The 14,855-nt window shown below is 37.8% G+C and overlaps 1 pseudogene; it reads right to left on the bottom strand.

Moving 5' to 3' along the window:
* Window positions 1–14,233: 14,233 nt before the first annotated feature.
* On the bottom strand, window positions 14,234–14,331 carry LOC113266234 (U6 spliceosomal RNA; annotated as a pseudogene).
* Between the last annotated feature and the right edge of the window lie 524 nt (window positions 14,332–14,855).

Below are 14,855 nucleotides of genomic sequence, written 5' to 3'. Positions count from 1 at the left end.
AACTTGTTTTTATTTCTGTTACAGTGACCTTAAAATGAATTTCTTCCCTTTAGGGAAGTGTACGTTTATCCTGCAGTATCCCATAGGCTCCTATGTTTGGTTATAGACCATAATCAGTTTGAAAACTCTCATCATCTATGTTATTTTACCACATTGATGTTTTTTCTAGATCTAGTTTTCCTGATTGTTTTTGTTTATGTCTAATACTAAGCAAGTACATCTAGCCTTTTGGTTTTTGATGATTTCTAGCAAAGTAATAAATGTCCATAGCTTCTGAGGAGTGAAAAATCAAAGAGTTGATTCACACTAAATTCTATACCTGAAACTAATATTATATTGTATGTTAACTAACTGGAATTTAAATAAAAACTTGGAGAAGACAAAAGTTGATCCTGATAACCCTATGACCACTAGAAATCACTTTCTCTTTTTGGAATTCAGTTTCCTTTCCTATAAAGTTAAGGGGTATTAGACCAAGTGATTGGAAAGGACCTGCCACTGGCCACTTCTGTGATTGGGCAAATGCTCCCTGGGCATATATTGACTTTGAGGGTTATGCCATTTTTCTGTGGTTTGGGAGGCCTTAGGAAACACTGGCTATGCCAGCTAGTTCTCAGCTGCCCCTCAGCAATCCTAGGACCCATCCTTTCTTATGCAAGTTCTCTTTCTAGTCACCTCTCACTGCTAAATTATGGACTGGATCACATTTGGCCCTATTTAACAAGAAAAAAATAGAGGTCATATTGGCCACTGAAGTGCCACTGAGACTTCCCTCCTGAGCGAGGAAAGCTGTGACAAGGAACATAAATTCGTTCTATAAGCCCAGCATATATCCCATGTAAGCTTCTCAAGATCAAGGATCTTCCTCTCTTTGATCTCTCTTTGATTGCTGTACCCCTAGTTCCCAATGCAGTGTCTAACACATAATGGATACTCAAGAAATATTTGTTGAATGAATGAATCATCACATTCTATTTTATCCCTTATAGTGATATATATCATATATATATCATATAGATATATATCATATATATATCATATAGATATATATCATATATATATCATATAGATATATATCATATATATGATATATTTATATTTATATTTTACTGTTATTTTTTAAAGTAGGGTCCATGCCCAAGGTGGGGCTTGAACTCACCACCCGGAGATCAAGAGTCTCATGCTCTACAGACCAGTCAGCTGCCCCCCTCTTGTACTGATTTTTAAAATCTTTGTATTTTAGAATTGTTTTAGGCTTACAGAAAAATCAATAATACAGAGTTCTTATTATCCCCCACCCAATTTCCCCTATTAGTAACATCTTGTATTAGTATGGTATAGTTGTCACAGTTAATGAACCAATAATGACATATTATGATTGACTAAAGCCCAAACTTTATTCAGATTTCCTTAGTTTTTACCTAATGTCCGTCTGTTCCAGGATCCTATCCAGGATACTACATTACATTTAATCAGCACGTATTTGCTTAGACTCCTCTTGGCTGTGAAGCTTTCTCAGATTTTCCTTATTTTTATGACCTTGACAATTGTGAAGAGTACTGGTCAGATATTTTGTACAGTGTCCCTCAGTGGGGATTTGTCTGATGTTTTTCTCACCATTAGATTGGGGGTATGGTTTTTTGGGGAGGGCCAGAGAGGTGAAGTAACGTTTTCATCACATCATATCAAGTGTGTATATCCTATCAACATGAGTTATTACTGTTAGCTTTGACCTTGGTCATGTGGCCGAGGTGGTGTTTGTCAGGTTTTCTACTGTAAAGTTACTCTTTTATACCCTCTTTCTATGCTGTCCTCTTTGGAAGGATGTCACAATGTGCAGCCCACACTTAAGGAGTGGGGAGTTATGTTCAACCTCCTTGAGGGCAGAGCAGCTACATAACTTATTGGGAATTCTTCTGCAAGGGATGTTAGTCTCTTCTCCCCTATTTATTTATTTACTCCTTGTTTTTTTTTTTTTATTTGTGGTAATTCTTCTCCAAAAGGATGTAAGCTTCTTCAAGGCTGAGACTATTCCATATGCTTCTCTATATTCCCAGCGACTTACACAATGCTTTGGAGTACAGGTAGAAACTCTGTCACCAGTATAAAGGATGCTTCATAGCTTCCAATCCTGGCAGCTCTCTGCTGATGACTTACTCTTTTTTACTGCAAGATGGGGGCCAGAAAGTTACCCATTTGGCTCTTGGCAAGGGTGTAATAAAAATGCTAATAATAGTAGTGATCCTGGCACTGTGTTAAGCTCTTTATACGTGTCCCCATAAGAATTTTTGCAACATACCTGCAAGGTGGATACCATCCTAATTTTATAAATGAAGATACTTATGTCCGGACTGATTATAAGACATGTCCCAAATCACACAGCTAGAGTGCAGAGCCAGGGTTCAAATTTGTTCTCTAAAGCCAATGCCCTTAACCACCAGATTATACTGTGTTTTCCCTCATAATAGCTAAGTAAATCCACAAGGAGAGCCAAAGGTCATGGAAGTGACAAAGGCTAGAAGAAAATGGAAAAAGAAGAAATAAATCTCTGACTGGAGTGGCTGGTGTGTGACCTCTGAGATCTGCTATGAAATTGGTAAATCCAAGAGAAACACATAACCCATAGGTTAGCATAACAAGATAATTATAAAATATTATCATGTATTCCAAACACAAAGATAGCAGATTTTGCTCATATTCTTAACATTCAGGTCAAACAGTAATTTCTAAAATATATCCATATGGAGCAAAAGCCTAATGTGATTCAGTTAGCTTTTAAGATAGACGGGCATTAGTGATGATCCCAAACCTTTGCCTCCAGAGGTCCATTTTCTCATATACATACAGTGGGATTATTCATTCTACTGTTTCCCAGGAGATGTGGTTGATTTGCAGTGGGGTGGTCAAATGATAGTGACAGTAATGGTTGTTTGAAGTCATTGATCTAATGGCTTGTTCAGCCATTAGATCTGAAATATATCTCCACCTGTGGTCCTGGGGAATTATACACTGACACTGTTGCTCAAATGTGAAGCTCACATAATATTTTCTACTGGAACAAAGAGTGTAAGCTAAAAACAAAATGTTTCCAAATAGGGGTGCCTGGGTGTCTCAGTCGTTAAGCATCTGCCTTCGACTCGGGGTGTGATCCCAGCGTTCTGGGATCGAGCCCCGCATCAGGCTCCTCTGCTAAGAGCCTACTTCTTCCTCTCCCACTCCCCCTGCTTGTGTTCCCTCTCTCGCTGGCTTTCTCTCTCTCTGTCAAATAAATAAATAAAATCTTAAAAAAAAAAAAGTTTCCAAATAATTATATACAGTGAAAGTCAATTCCTTTATTACACCTTAATTTTTATTTTGTTTTATTTTTTAGCTTGATAAATGCTTATTTATTGTTTTTTGCTAAGATTATATACTTTTCTTTTTTTAAAGATTTTATTTATTTATTCGACAGAGATAGAGACAGCCAGCGAGAGAGGGAACACAAGCAGGGGGAGTGGGAGAGGAAGAAGCAGGCTCATAGCGGAGGAGCCTGATGTGGGGCTCGATCCCATAACGCCGGGATCATGCCCTGAGCCAAAGGCAGACACTTAACCACTGTGACACCCAGGCGCCCCAGGATTATATACTTTTTTAAAAAAAGTTTTTATTTTATCAACTGGTGCTTATCACAAGTGCACTCCTTAATCCTTATTACCTATTTCAACCCCCCCCCCCACCATTAGTTTGTTCTCTATAGTTAAGAGTCTATTTCTTGGTTTGTTGCTCTCTCTTTTTACCTTTGCTCCTTTGTTTTATTTCTTAAATTCCATATCTGAGTGAAATCATAGGGTATTTGTCTTTCTCTTACTGACTTATTTTGCTTAGCATTATACTCTTGAGCTCCATCCACATCATTGCAAATGACAAGATTTCATTCTTTTTGATGATTGAGTAATATTCCACTGCACCCCCCCCCCACATCTTCTTTATCTATTCATCAGTTGGTGGACATTTGGGCTCTTTCCATAATTTGGCTGTTGTAGATACTGCTGCTATAAACATCAGGGTGCATATATCCCTTCAAATTGTTGTTTTTGTATCCTTTGTATAAATACTTGGTGCTGTGATTGTTAGATCATAGTGTAGGTCTATTTTTAACTTTTTGAAGAACCTCCATACTGTTTTCCAGAATGGCTGCGCCAGTTGCATTCCTGCCAACAGTGTGTGAGTGTTACCCTTCCTCCACATACTCACCAACACTTGTTTCTTGTGTTGTTAATTTTAGCCATTGTGACAGGTATGAGGTGGTATCTCACAGTAGTTTTAATTTGCATTTCCCTGATGATGAGTGATGTTGAGCATCTTTCCATGTGTCTGTTGGCCATGTGTATGTCTTCTTTGGAGAAGTGTCTGTCCATGTCTTCCGCCCATTTTTAAATTGGATTATTTGTAGGGTTTTTTTTGTGTTGAGTTGTATAAGTTTTTTATATATTTTGGATACTAACCCCTTACTGGATATGTCATTTGCAAGTATCTTCTCCCATTCCTTTTAATTTTGTTAATTGTTTCCTTCATTATGCAGAAACTTTTTATTGTGATGTAGTCCCAGTAGTTTATTTTTGCTTTTGTTTCCCTTGCCTCAGGGGACCTATCTAGAAAAATTTGCCACAGCCTTTGTCAAGGAGGATATTGCCTATGTTCTCTTCTAAGATTTTTATGGTTTCAGGTCTCATATTTAGGTCTTTTATCCATTTTGAAATGTTTTTGTGTGTGGTAAAAGAAAGTAGTTCAGTTTCATTCTTTGCATGTTGCTGTCCAGTTTTCCTAACACCATTTGTTGGAGAGACTGTCCTTTTCCCATTTGATATTCTTTCCTGCTTTGTCGAAGGTTAGTTGACCATAAAGTTGTGGTTTTATTTATGAATTTTCTATTCTGTTCCATAGATCTATGTTTCTGTTTTTGTGCCAGTACCATACTGGTTTGATCAGTACAGCTTTGTAATATAACTTGAAGTCCAGAATTTTCTTCCAATCCATGAGCAAGAAGTTTTTCCATTTCTTTCTGTCATCTTCAATTTCTTACATCAGTGCTTTATAGTTTTCAGAATACAGATCTTTTACCTCTTTGGTTAGGTTTACTCCTAGCTACCTTATGGTTTTTGATGCAGTTGTAAATGGGACTGATTCCTTGATTTCTCCTTCTGCTTCATTATCGGTGTATAGAAATGCAACAGATTTCTGTACATTCATTTTGTGTCCTATGACTTAACTGAAATCGTGTATCAGCTCTAGCAATTTTTTGATGGAGTCTTTTGGGTTTTCTGTATAGAGTATCATGTTATTTGCAAATAGTGAAAGTTTGACTTCTTCCTTGCCGATTTGAATGCTTTTTATTTCTTTTTGTTATCTGATGTCCGAGGCTAACACTTCTAGTACTATGTTGAATAATAGTGGTGAGAGTGGACATCCCTGTCTTATTCCTGACCATAGAGGAAAAGTTCTTTTTTCCCCTATTGAGGATGATATTAGTTGTGGTTTTTCACATATCATCTTCATTTTGTTGAGGTGTGTTCCCTCATTCCCTACATTGTGGAGGGTTTTTATCATGAATGAATGGTGTTCTTCGTTAAGTGCTTTTTCTGCATCTTTTGAGAGGATCATATGGTTCTTATCCTTTCTTTTATTAATGTGGTGTTTCACATTGATTGATTTGTGAATATTGAACCACCCTTGCAGCCCAGGAATAAATCCCACTTGATCATGGTGAATGACTCTTAACGTACTGTTGGATTCTTTTTGCTAGTATTTTATTGAGAATTTTTGCATCCATGTTCATCAGAGATATTGACTTGTAGTTCTCTTTTTTAGTGGAATCTTTGTCTGGTTTTGGAATCAGAGTAATGCTGGCCTCATATAATGAGTTTGGAAGTTTTTCTTTCATTTCTATTTTTGGAATAATTTGAGAAGACTAGGTATTATCTCTTCTTTAAATGTTTGGTAAAATTCACCTGTGAAGCCATCTGGCCCTAGACTTTTGTTTGTTGAGAGATTTTTTATTACTTATTCTTTGCTGGTTATGTCTGTTCAAATTTTCTGTCTTCCTGTTTCAATTTTGGTAGTTTATATATTTCTAAAAAATTATCCTTTCTTCCAGATTGTCTAATTTGTTGGCATGTAATTTTTCATAATATTCTTTTATAATTGTATTTCTGTGGTGTTGGCTGTTATTTCTCCTCTCTTATTTGTGATTTTTTAAATTTAGGTCCTTTCTTTTCTTTTCTTTTTTTTTTTTTCCCTTGATGAGTCTGGCTGGAGGCTTATCAATATTATTGAGTTTTCTAAGAACCAGTTCCTGGTTTCATTGATCTGTTATATTGTTTTTTAAAATTTCTATATCATTTATTTCTGCTCTGATATTTATTATTTCCTTCCTTCTGCTGTTTTTAGTCTTCATTTGTTGTTCTTTTTCTAGCTCCTTTAGTTGAATGGTTAGGTTGTTTATTTGAGATTTTTCTTGCTTCTTGAGGTAGGCTTGTATTGCTATATACTTTCCTCTTAGAACCACTTTTGCTACATCCCATAGGTTTTGGACCATTGTGATTTCATTTTCATTTGTTTCAGTGTACTCCTTTATTTTTTCTCTTATATCCTGGCTGATCCATTCATTGTTCAGTAGAATGTTATTTAACCTCCATGTATTTGTGATCTTTCCAGACTTTTTCTTGTGGTTGACTTCTGAAAATCTGGTTTCATAGTGTTGTGTCCAGAAAAGATGCATGGTATAACTTCCACCTTCTAAAATTTTTTGAAGCTTGTTTTGTGTCCTAATATGTGATCTATTCTGGAGAATGTTCCATGTGCACTTGAAAAGGATGTGTATTCTGTTATTTTAGCATGGAATGTTCTGAATATATCTTTTAAATTCATCTGATCCAGTTTGTCATTAAAAGCCATTGTTTCCTTGCGGATTTTCTGTTTAGATTATTTGTCCATTGATGTAAATGGGGGGGGTATTAAAATACTCTACTATTACTGTATTATTATTGATTAGTTCCTTTATGTTTGTTAATTGTTTTATGTATTTGGGTGCTCCCACATTGGGTGCACAAATATTTATAATTATTATACCTTCTTGTTGGATTGTCCCCTTTATTATGATATAGTGCCCTTCTTTGCCTCTTGTTACAGTCTTTGTTTTAAAGTCTAGTTTGTCTGTTTTAAGTATTGCTACTCCGGCTTTCTTTTGACATCCATTTGTGTGATAAATATTTCTCTGTCCCCTCACTTTCGATCTGCTGGTGCCTTTAAGTCTGAAATGAGTCTTTTGTAGGCAGCATATAGGTGTATCTTGGTCTTTTATTCATTCTGTCACCTGTCTTTTGATTGGAATGTTTCATCCATTTACATTCAATGTAATTACTGGTAGATATGTATTTATTACCATTTTGTTACTTGTTTTGTGGTTGTTTTTGTAGTCCTTCTCTGATCCTTTCTTGTCTTTTTCTTTTTCATGCTTTTCTTGTTTTCTTTAGTGATATATTTGGATTTCTTTCTCTTCATTCTTTCATAGTAGCAGTTTTTGATTTGTGGTTACCATTAGGTTTGTGTATAACATCTGCATATAGCAGTCTATATTAAGCTGATGATTGTTTAAGTTTAAACCCATCATTTACCCCTCCCTGTGTTTTAGGTATATGGTGTTCATATTTAAATCCTTTTATTTTGTGAGTTCCTTGACTGCTTTTTTACAGAAATATTCATTTTTACTACTTTCATGTTTCCCACTTTCATACTGTCATTTTTGGTCTTTCTTTTCCACTCAAATTGTCCTCTTTAATATTTCTTGTAGGGCTGATTTGGTGGTTGTGAACTCTTTTAGTGTTTGTCTGGGAAACTCTTTATCTTTCCTTTTATTCTAAATGATAGCCTTGCTGGATTGAGTATTTTTGGCTGCAAGCCATGTTACTTATATCTGTTTCACTTAGATCTTTGGCTGTGGCCTTGTCCTTTTCTTTCACTTGGGACAAATTTCTGTGTCTTCTCATTTTGTCTAAGTCTCTGTGCCTGTTTCTGTGTTTTTGGAAAGTCAGCTACATATCCTGTTATTGAGGGTAATGGATTTATGAAGAAGAGGTCCTATAGTGCCTTATAGTATAGTGTCCCCTGTTCCCCAGGGCCTGACGCTTCCTGCAGTCTCCAGTGTGTGCTGTGTGCCCTCTGCTATGCTTATCCTTTAGGCCAGTCATCTGCAGAGACTCTCTTTGCTTTTTGGGGGCAGTGTTTGGTCCCTGGCCTGAATGTGGCGTGTTTTAACTAGGTATGCTCCGGTCTGCTTGTGAAATGAGACCTGTTGTCACCACTGCCAGAATTGAGACTCTGAAAAACTCCCGTATTGGGAGACATGCTGTAAGCAGTGGCTTGGGCCGGTCTTCTGGGGGAGGAGGCCTGGTGCACTAGGACTGAGGTAAGCATGACTGGGAGGGGCAGTTGCACCAGAACACAGGGGGCGGGTCTTGGTGTAAGCAAGTTAGGTAGCGAGTGTTGGACTTGTTCCCACAGGTGGCCCTGTGCTTATGCTGAGGGGTGGGTGAGGGAAATGGCACTGGCCAGTTCCTTTGTTCCCAGAAGGGTCGCTCTGTGAATGCTGCCTCTCTGGGACATGCCTCAAGAAGAGCAAGTAACCTCTCCACTATGTGCCCCAGGCACTCTTCAGATTGCTGTTTTCACGTTGTATGCCTGCAGGCTGTTTGCCTTGTCTTCACTCCAAGAGAAGCCCCAATGCCTCCAGGCTCTCCCAGAGCAGAGCCCACTGACCTTTAGAACTCCAGGCTTTAAGCCCTACTGGTTGCAAGACTTCACGAAATTCAGCCTCTCTTGCTTTCTAAGCCAATTGCGATCAGGAGTCATCTTCCCCATGCACTTCCTGGTGTGCTAGTCTGTTTCTCATCCCTTTCTGCAACCACAGCTCCCTCTCCACAGCAGCGCCAGGATCTACTTCTCTCCCAAATCATGTTTCCACACTTCCTACCTTCTTTGATGTGGCCTCTTCTCTACCTTTAGTTGTGGAGTTTGTTCTGCCAGTCTTCAGGTCAATTTCTGGGATATTTAGGATTATTTGATGGTTACCGAGTTGTATTCTTGGGATAAGGTGAGCCTAGGATCCTTCTACTCAGCTGCCATCCTCCTCTCCCTTATTACACATTAATTTTAAAAAGTCAGGCATGAGAGACAGTTCCTTGAAATATGGCATATATGAATCGAAGTATTTAATAAGACTTAATTTCATCCCTAGTTTTTACTGCTCTGCTATGATAGTATTTTCATGTTACAGAATAATTGTTGAAGACGTTTTAATATTGTGCAAATCTGGGCTGCAATAAAATATGACTCATCATTATTAATGTAATTTTAAATAAGAAAAAACTTCTGGGAAAACTGTAGTGATTATAAGATGCATACTAATTTGGAAAGTGCTAAAATGTAGATAAAATATGCATCAATGACTTAAGTTATTACTAATTCTAAAGGATACAGTTTTATAGTAAGTGACTCATAAGTATTACTAAATATTTAAACCACATAAGAGGAAAGGGAGACACATAAAAAAAAGCAAGGAATATTTGAATTTAGCTTTGAGTTTCCTGGAAGGCTAGACAATAAAATAAAATAAAATTTTATATATATATATATATATATATATTTATATATAAAATACTAGTTATTGAATGATTAAAAGGATTTATCCTCCTCAGGATATGTATGTATGTGTATGTATGTATATATATATATATATATATATATATATATATATATATATATATACACACACACACACACACACACACTTTTTTTTTTTGAAACTGAGTTATAAAAAGAATGCTGATTTGGAACATCTGTAAAGAGCTGTAGGCAATGTAAAGGCCATTGTCTTCAACCACAACAGTTTTAAAGAATATATAGAAATGCTTTCATTTGACAATTTCTTCAACCTTTGAAAGCAGAAAGTGTGATTGAAGATTTGGCCAATATCTTTAGAAATTTTAAAATAAAATTTATTTAAATTGCTTAGCCAACATTTCACACTAAAGAACATCTTTAATAGGAATGCTGTACCAAGTATGACAAACATAGCAATGAGATTTGCTGAGCTTTATATTACCCTGAAAAGCCACAATTATTTGAAACGTAATTGGTACTGAAAATCATTTTTATGGATGGCAGAAGAAAAGCACAAGTTTTAGCTGTTTTTAGATTGAGCTATTTATGACCAACAGTGTTATAATTGTAATAAAAGCTGTTACATGACCAACGCTAATTCAGATTATGCCTTAAGTCCATGAGTTGCATTTTGTGTTTTACATTTCTTTCCTTTTTTAAAAAGATACTTGTTATGGAAAATTTCAAACATGTGCAAAAAGTAGACACAATATTATAGTGAACACTTTTTTTTTATCTGTTACCCAGCGTGAACAATGATCAATTTATGGCCATTTTTGTTTCTTTCATGCCCTTACCCCTGATTCTTTTGAAATAATCCCAGATATTATAATCTTTAGTCTTTAAAGTATTTCTCTAAGGTAAGGACTCTCTTTTTAAACATAACCACATTAGGATTATCATACCTAAAGAATTATTAACTCCTTAATGTCATAGCCACTTACAGTGTACATTGCTTCAATTGTCTTACTAATTTTGTTTATAAATGGATTGGTTGCTGAATCAAGATCAAAATGAGGTTCATACTCAGAGAAGAGACAAAGTGGCTCCTTCTCCATCTCTGAACATTCACATCCTCAACAATATGGACTGAGCGCCTACGGTGGCAGGTGCCATGCTGGCTGCTGGGAAACAAAGGTGAATGCAACAAAATTCTGCAAAGAATGCATCATCCAGTGCATGGGAGGGAGTAACCCCATGCTTTTGTTTGTAGGGAATGCTTAGCAGCCCTTACTCCTGGGAATTCCTCTCATATTGAATCTAAATTCCTCATTTGCGGCCTATTTCCATTCTTTTTGTTTTTAGTGGACAAGGAACGATATCACTACAGACTGTTATCGTATCTATTTTTGTTTTTTGGGGGGTGATGTTTCTTTATTGTTTTTACCCTGTTGCTATTTTTTGCTTTTGTTTTTACTTTTCTGCCTTTCTGTAATCTCTTCCGCTCTCCTACCACTTGTCTGCCAAGTATGTATGCCGTGTAACCGTGTATCTATAAAACATTGAACCACATAGTTATGTGGAAGACATAAAATGTGTGTCTACCTAGGGGGAGTAACACAAAATGGCTTATTTGGCCAACAATCCTTGTACTTGTAAGTATGTGCTTAGAAGCAGTAGGGTTTTGGAATTTAGAAGAGATGCTTTATAGTGTGCAGAATATAAATAACATGATTTTAATGTTTTAAAGTATTTTCATATCAATTATTTCTTTATCCTCTCTATAATCCTATGAGTTATAAGGACAAGTATGATTATCTTTATTTGGCAGGTGGGAAAAATGCAGCAGTAAGAAATTATGCTGTATAAAGAGTACATACAAAGATAGAATGGGCCAAGCTGAGAGAGTAGTTATCTAGACTTAGTCTGTGTTCCTCTACTTGTTTCTGATGTTTTTATGAAATCATGTAACACTGACTGTACTTCGATAGAAGACAAAAGGAGTGACATGTCTAACACATGCATATTGGTCATTTTGACCTTCCTGCTCACTCCCCTCTCAAAGCTCGCTGATAATCCCCCTCCTGGCATGCAGCAGACCTTACTGGATGACCCCGTTGATTGGTGAAGGACAGACACCTGAACTTAGATGTAACAGTGGGCTCTTTCTCCCAGAAATTTGAAACTGGCTTACAGGAACTACTTAGCATTGCAGCAGTGGCTCTTGAATAAGGAATGTATAAAGCCAACGCTGACCCATGGGCAAGTTAAGCCAGGTAAGTTGGTCATGGCAGAGAGAAGAGTAAAGCAAATGGGCATTCACTTCCTGGTCAAGTGAATTCATCACCCGCCCTTTTTTTAAATTTTATTTTTAGGCAATCTTTACACCTGACATGAGGCTCAAACCCACAACCCTGAGATCAAGAGTCACATGCTCCACCAACCAAACCAGCCAGGGGCCCCTATTCCCTTTTGAGGCCAGTTGTACTTCCTGGCTGGGAGATACTTGGTATTCATCCAATAAATTCCATTTTTGCTTAAGTACTTGGAGGGGATTTCAGTTCCTTACAATCAACTGAGCCCCAAGACCCAATCAAATGCTTTATTTAGGCAAAGGAAATCATTGTAAAAGGTTCATCCTGGGGCTTTTACTCTTTTTCTAAGAGATGGCATTGGTGTCAGTGTTTTTGCGTTTCTAGCAGAGGTGGGAGTGTTTGTGAATTTCCCATGGAAGACTCAGAAGAGGAACTTTTCTCATTTTAAACTTTCCCAGCAGGGATGCCTGGTTGGCTTGGTTGGTTAAGCATCTGACTCTTGGTTTCCACTGGGGTCATGATCTTGGGGCCTAGGATTGAGCCCTGCGTCGGGCTCCATGCTCAGTAAAGAGTCTGCTTGAGGATTTTCTCTCTCCCTCTGTCCCTCCCCAGCTCTCTCTCTCATAAATAAATAAATCTTAAACACACACACACACACACACACACACACACACACACACACACACACACAAACTTCCCCAGCATTAGGAAATTCTCCTTCTGCTTCTCCAGTTGATTTCAGATCTGTAGGAGTTGGAGGGAAGGACTGTGCCATGATTCTCACCTCTGGGACTTCAGAGCAGCCTTGAAATAAGTGGTGCTCAGCTCTGGGTGCCCCTAGGGGACAGTAGACTTCTTTCTGAGCAAGCTTACACCTTGGGATTTCTGTTGTACAGAGTCCTTGTCAGCTCCTTCCCCACTCTTACTCCCTGCCATCTGACTCATTAGGATCCTAGAAGGCTCAGAATTCAATGTTTCTTCACAGGTGTTTTATTTCCTTAAAACAACAACAACTTTGAAATGTATCGTCACCCACTAAGCATTTATTGTGTTACTATAATGGACATTGTGGTTGTCTGTGTGACATTCATATTGCCTTTCCCCATGCATAACACCTGTCTACTGAGTCTCCCCAGTTTTACACACCAGTGCATGGCATTCACCTGTGCACAATGGCAGTTCATGGGTCTCCAAAGCTGGGACTCCTGGTCATTGAGAGACGTCACGTTCTCTCTTCCCCGGATGTTAAGGAGAAAGTGCTTTGCACTGGTAGCTGCTGGCAGGCCTCTTGCAACGGAGATGACAGCCTGAAGGAGAGGAAACAGATGGAGTAAGCAGAGTGAGTAGAGCTGCAGAGAGGTCTAGCTGGATCTCATGTGCATAATGCCTGAGGCTTACGTTGCTTATGGACTTTGAGGTACAGGTGCCAATGAATTCCCATTATTATTTAAGGCAGTGTGAGTTCAATTTTCTATTATTTTCAGCATAAAGTATTCTGATATAGAACTTTTAAATTCATTTACTTCTCTCAAATTTTGGGTTACTGATTTCACATTCAAATCTGAGCACCTTCAGTGTACTGGCACAGCACTAGGCTTTTGCCCTCATGACAACCTTATGAGGTAGATAATACTCTTATTGAATTTCCACTTTCAGATGAAGATACTCAGGTTCTGAGAGATTGTGACCTCTCTAAAGATGCAAAACTGATAAGTAGCAGTCAAGTCTGAATTTGAGCCTATTGCAAATACTATATTATATCTATTTATTATAGAAAAGAAATTAAAGATAAAAATTCAGCTTTTAGATAGTTGGCAGTAATCACTCGTATTTGTGAAATACTTTCTATATGTCTGAAGCATATCTGAACCCATGTTACCACCAGGTTGATGAGTATCAACTGTAGGTGCGGATTGATACAGAGGCCAGACACAGAGAGTACCTAGGAAATGAGTCAAGCTGTGTGTATCCAACTAATGCAGGGAGAACGTGCTACACAGTAAAAAGATGAACAGTGTTCTCCAGTGACAGGCACGGTGTGTAAGCCTGTGGGTCTTCTGGAGAGGGCTTCGATGTCATTGTATTGGATTAAGTCTGAATGAGTGAGGAGCACCTTGGGACTTGCAGACAGTGTCACTGAGAAGCAGGCAGAATCCGCCTCCACCCCAAGCGCAGCTGGATCTTTATGATCAGATCATCAATCTTGGTGTTACACAAGATGACATAGAGACTGGCATAAAATAAGCATCAACATACCTTCTTATTTCGTTCTTTCCAGTTTTAAAAATATGGAACATTTTGCAAATTTGCATGTCCTTGCACAGAGGCCATGCTCATCTCTGAATTATTCCAATTTTAGTATATGTGCTGAAGCAAGCACCACACCTTCTTTTAACGTATTTATTCTCCCTAGGCTGGCACGGTGTGGTCTAGGACCTTTCTGGTCCCAGAGCTGCAGAATTAGAGCAAGGGTCAGTTATCCTGATGTTTCTGAGAATCTTACAAGCCCTCAGACTAGCTATAAATCTATCAGAGTATTGATTCTAATTTTACAGATGGGAAAGTTAAGATAATTAAGTGGGGGGGGGTTAAAATTATTTGGCCTTCAAGTGCATTAGGCGGTAACTGAACTGAATGAAAACTAAGGTATTTTGCCTGGCTCCTCAATCTTTGTTCAACTAGAATGCATTAGCTTTTCACCCACGGGAGGTTACCTAAACCAATTTTGTTGCAAATGAAGCCCAGAATAAAAATTAGGAACATCATTGGAGGTCAAGGCTGTGCCTTTAAGTATAAAACCCAAAAAGAGTAAGCCTGAATTTGTTTGTAGTAATTAATGTTGAAGAGTTGGTAACAGGACTAGACACGTACTTTAATCAGACTGCCTGGTGGTCACCCAGAACA

This window comes from Ursus arctos, unplaced genomic scaffold (genome assembly GCF_023065955.2).
Source record: "Ursus arctos isolate Adak ecotype North America unplaced genomic scaffold, UrsArc2.0 scaffold_37, whole genome shotgun sequence".
Lineage (NCBI taxonomy): Eukaryota > Metazoa > Chordata > Mammalia > Carnivora > Ursidae > Ursus > Ursus arctos.
This window is presented reverse-complemented; position numbering and strand designations above follow the sequence as displayed.